Source organism: Ipomoea nil, unplaced genomic scaffold, assembly GCF_001879475.1.
Source record: "Ipomoea nil cultivar Tokyo-kokei standard unplaced genomic scaffold, Asagao_1.1 scaffold1416, whole genome shotgun sequence".
Classification (NCBI taxonomy): domain Eukaryota; kingdom Viridiplantae; phylum Streptophyta; class Magnoliopsida; order Solanales; family Convolvulaceae; genus Ipomoea; species Ipomoea nil.
Window position 1 is genome coordinate 1,822,501 of NW_017617844.1, and position 5,544 is coordinate 1,828,044.

The 5,544-nt window shown below is 28.8% G+C and overlaps 1 non-coding gene across 1 annotated transcript; it reads right to left on the minus strand.

Annotated features, from left to right (window-relative positions):
* Positions 1-4,542: 4,542 nt before the first annotated feature.
* Positions 4,543-4,614, minus strand: TRNAD-GUC. The gene has a single exon. It is a non-coding gene; the product is annotated as a tRNA-Asp (tRNA).
* Between the last annotated feature and the right edge of the window lie 930 nt (positions 4,615-5,544).

A 5,544-nucleotide genomic window follows, 5' to 3' on the forward strand; every position in this document is an offset into this window, starting at 1 on the left:
TAAAAACGACGTCGTTTTGAACCGTATGCACCATGCGCATGGTACATTCGGTTGCATAGCATAACTATTGGTATCTGTTCATATAAACTTTCTCAACCTATTGAAGCCCAACGTTTCAAAAAACTCTTATTAAAGAAACCTTATTTTAATGGTTTCTTATTTTAGTTTTTTTTTTTTTAATTTATTAGGGGGTTTGGCTAAAATTAGCCCAAAATGTATATGTGTTGTTTTAGTTTTTAGCAGTTAGCAAAATTGCTAAGTTATTAAATAACATTTTTGATGTTTTGATTAAATATAAAATGTTAAACATGCGAATTTTTTTAAAATTTTGGAGAATTCTCCAAATAATCAAATTACAATAACAACGACGACAACAACAGTAGTAGTAATAATAATAATAATAATAATAATAATAATAATAATAATAATAATAATAATAATAATAATAATAATAATAATAATAATAATAATAATAATCGAAACAAAACTATATACAAAATAAAATTTTTTAAAAAAAACAAAGAGGAGTCACAACTCCTTTTGTAAATAATGTGGGATCATTTTGATCACACATTGAAAATGTTTGAAAAGAGAGAGTTCATCTATATAAGAGGAGCAAAACTGCTCTTACAAACATAATTACTTGCCCATCAATGTGGGCAAGTATTGAGAAGTCAAAAGGTTCTTATTTAAGAAGTTTTAGCTTTGTCTTCTTATTTTAGTTTTTATTAATTTATTTATTATTTATTATTTATTATTTATTATTATATTTATTTATTTATTTATTATTAATGGGGGTTTAGAAAGATTAACCCAAAATGTATGTGTTGTTTTAATTTTTAGCAGTTTGGAACAAATTACTAAATTATTAAATAATATTTTTATTTTTTTGATTAAATATAAAATATTAAACAGACGAATTTCTTAAAATTTTGGTGAATTTTCCAAATAATCAAATTACATCAACAACAACAACAACAACAACAACAACAACAACAACAACAATAATAATAATAATAATAATAATAATAATAATAATAATAATAATAATAATAATCCAAACAAAACTATATACATAATAAAATTAAAATTAACAAAAAAAAAAAAAAAAAGACAAAGGAGAGCCACAGGCTCCCTTTGTAAATAATGTGGGTTTATTTTCACCCTACATTGAAAATGTTTGAAAAGATGAGCTCTTGAGCTCCTCTATATAAGAGGTACAAACATAATTATTTGCCCATCGATGTGGCGAGTATTGAGAAGTCAAAAGGTTCTTATTTAAGAAATCTTAGCTTTGTCTTCTTAGTTTAGTTTTATTTATTTATTATTTATTATTTATTATTTATTAGTGGAGGTTAGGAAAGATTAACCCAAAATGTATGTGTTGTTTTAGTTTTTAGCAGTTTGGAGCAAATTACTTAGTTACTAAATAATATTTTTGGTGTTTTGATTAAAGATAAATTGTTAAAATGACGAATTTGTCAATAATTATAATAATAATAATAATAATAATAATAATAATAATAATAATAATAATAATAATAATAATCAAAACAAAACGATATGCATAATAAAATTAAAATAAAAAAAAAAAAAAAAAAAAAAAAAAAAAAGACAAAAGGGAGTCACGGGCTCCCTTTGTAAATGATGTGGGATCATTTTGATCTCACATTGAAAATGTTTGGAAAGAGGAGCTCTTGAGCTCCTCTATATAAGAGAAGCAATGCTCCTCTTACAAACATAATTGCTTGCCCATCAATTTGGAGGGTGTGGTTGAGTGTAAGAGACTTATCCATCCTTAACCAAAGGTCAAGGGTTCGATCATTGGATTTGGGAATGGAATAGCCTTAAATCTCTAAGCCAGCTATCCCACCCAAAAGAGGTGCTTACAATTCAGCGAGGGAATTAGTCACTGTGTCTGACGGTGGAAACCCTGGGTTTACCTGGGCAAGTATTGAGAAGGCCAAAGTCTTTTTTTTTTTTTTTTTTTTTTTTTTTTGGTGTGGTTAGAAGTAAAGGAAAATTATAAATGGAAAGGAAATATCTCAAAATTAATATTTTACATCATCAAATAGTAAAGACATATTTTAAAAAATAGCAGGGTTGTAAAAATCCCGCCTAGGCACCGAGTAATCGGCGCCTAGGCGCTAGGCGCCCATAGGCCGTGGCGATTTCCGCCCTAGGCTCCCGCCTAGGAGACCGGCCACCTAGGAGCCCGCCTAGCGCCTAATTCAGCCGCCTAGCGCCTAACTCGTCCGATTACGCCGAGTTAACTCGTCAATTTCTGTCGAGTTAGTCGAGTTAACCCGACCGACTCGACCTTGCTAATTTTGTCCATTTATATGACATATACATATAATATGACATATATATACTCGTAGACTAGTTTGATACTTTCAATCTTTGGATGATTGAAGTATTTGGGTATTTCATTTGAGTTTTTTTTTTTTTTTAATATTCTTTTGATGTTATGACTTATGAATTGTCTTTATGTCATTTATTTGGATGTGTTATTTGATTGAATGTTGAAAACAGCCTCATTAAAATTGTCAAATTGCAAGTCTGCTACTGTTTTTTTCGCGACCGCCTAGCGCCGCCTAGATTCCGCCTAGGCGCCGACTAGGCCGCTTAGGCGCTAGGCGCTGTCCGGGCGCCCGGCTAGCGCCCAACGCCTACTGCAACCATGAAAAATAGTAAAGATAAATTTAAAATGGAACGAAAATATTTCATTAATAATATTCTACATCATCAAATTAAAATAGAACGAAAATTATGTAAAAATATCACTGCATCTATATTCTAATTGACTAATTGATTAGAATAATTGACTGAAAATGAATCTAATATTACTAATTGATTGAAAATATAAAAGTAAATGAATATTAATAATTGACTGTAAATAAAAAACATCTATAATTGACTAAAAAAAATGGTCAGATCATTGCATTTTAATTAAAAATGTAATGAAAAATAAAAATTGGAGGAAAATATTCTAATAATAATATTCTACATTATCAATTAAAAATAGAACGAAAGTTAGGTAAAAATATCACTGCATTTGATATTCTAATGGACTAATTGACTAAAAATAAAAAAGAATAATTGGCTGAAAATGAATATGATATTACGAATTGATTGAAAATATAAAAGGATAACTAATTGAGTGATATTCTACCATTATATATTTTCACCCAAGTAAGCAGTCTTGATGGAGAAGATGTTAGCTCTAGACGAAGATGAACAAGATTGTGTTGTCACTACCAATGTCATCTACATAGAGGTTTCAATAATGTGTAAATATAATCGGTGATATTAATTTTTTTTTAAAATGAAAATATTGATATATATCTAAACAAAAAAATATATCTTACTTCCATACGAATGAATAAGGATAGCAATTCATTTCTATAACTGAATTGTTAGAGAATGAGTACATTTGCCTAATTTATGAAAATACTAAACAATGATAAATAAAATATTTAAAATTATAGGACCGCATGCGTACATCTAGACATTAGTTATTACTTTGAGCAATTATTTGCACAAATTCAAGCAATGATAACATCAAAATATATAAACAATTCAAATCATATCTTTAATTACATTATATAATATTTGATGTTCTAATTTAAATAATTATATATCGATTCATATATTCTTAATATATTACAACAAATTCATTCCGTGCATCGCACGGGCGCAAATACTAGTATAAAATAAAAATGATTGTTTTCAATATAATCAAAATGAGTATTTTCAACTTGTAATAAAAGCAGTAATAAAGATAAATGTTGCTATAAATAGTTATAATTGATAATTGATAATAAAAATGATGTCCTAACAATTTTTTACATATTAAAAGAAATTAAGTCTTCTTAATGCAATATTGATGCGTCAGTACAACTTAATTTATTTTTTGTTAAAAGTGACATGTTTATAATATGTTCACTAATATTGTATTTATTTTTTTTATTTTGTTTTTTTTGTTTTTTGTTTTTTGTTTTTTTTTGCTAAAATTTTATTTATATATTTGGAGAAAAACTACACATAATGTTATATGTTGGATATTTTGCTATGGCAAGAAGAGTGATTAAGATGATAAAAATTGGATAACACCTTCAAGGCATGAACTAGGTTTACTTTCCTAAAAGTTTCTTATCAATCCTTTACCAAAGCAACATGATAAATTTGATGTGTGGAAGAGGACAAGTTTTGGCTTAGTTAATGAACAACAATCCTAGTTGCCCCGGACATATTGTTCCTTGTTATTATTATATTATTACTATTATTGAATGACAATCCTAATTGCCTCTACAAAAATTACTTCGTAACCGCATAAAAATAGCCACATCGGGTTCCATTACTAGCTATTCATTTATTTGTCCATGAGACGTTGGCTTATATTGTATTCAGATCAGAGAATAATGAATACGATATAACCTCACCAGAGTTACATAGGGCAAGTTTATTCTGTGTTCCACTTTTGTGTTACATAACCCTTTACAGAGAAATCCTGAACAAGGCAATTCAAAAACTCAATCTCGCCGTTGCCGGGGATCGAACCCGGGTCACCCGCGTGACAGGCGAGAATACTCACCACTATACTACAACGACCTGTTGGTTTACCTATTCGACTTCTTTATTTTAAAAACATTATGATGTCACGTTTCATACATGCCTTTAAACTGAGAGATTCAATTATTTTTCCCAAATCTACCATCTACACCCCATCAACTTGGGCAAATTATATTATGCACCGCACGTCTTTTTTTTTAAAATGAAAATTAACTGTGTTTATTTCCGTCGTTTCGCACCCTTTTGCAAAAAGTAACTCTGTTATTCAGTGTCATTTTGTATACACTGCAGTTTCAGCTGAACACAACTACAGTTTCATTTCGATATAACTATAGTTTCATTCGATATTTATAGACTCAAATATGTGAAAATGTTATTTAATTTTATTTTATATACACTATAGTTTCATTAAAACACAACTACACGATTATTTTGATATAATTACAGCTTCATTGTACAATATACACTCAAATATGTGAAATGTTATTCAGTTTCAGTTTATATACACTGCAGTTTCATTTCACTATAACTATAGTATCATTTTAATATAACTGCAGTGTCGGTTTGGATATACTGTAGTGTCAGTTGGTGTTTAATACACTAAACAAATAGACTCCGTTAACTCTAACGGCGGGCCATTTCTTTACTTAAAGAAACGGTGTCGTTTTTTACCGCGGTACACATGCACCGCGGTCTATAATATAACGACTGTCAACTTCATAACGTTGGATTTCAGTTATTATTATAGCCTCTTATAAGAGAATGACATGTGCTATTACTGATAAAGTTGTAAATGATGATGCTACTTCCATATTATTTCTTTAAGACATTTTTTTTTTGTCTATTGATTTATCAATTTTTAAACATTTCAGCTGAGAGACTTGTTATTTTTCTCACATCTACAATCTACACCCCGTCAACTTCATAAAATTGAATTTGAGTTATAGTTTGTAACTTCTTATCCTGCCA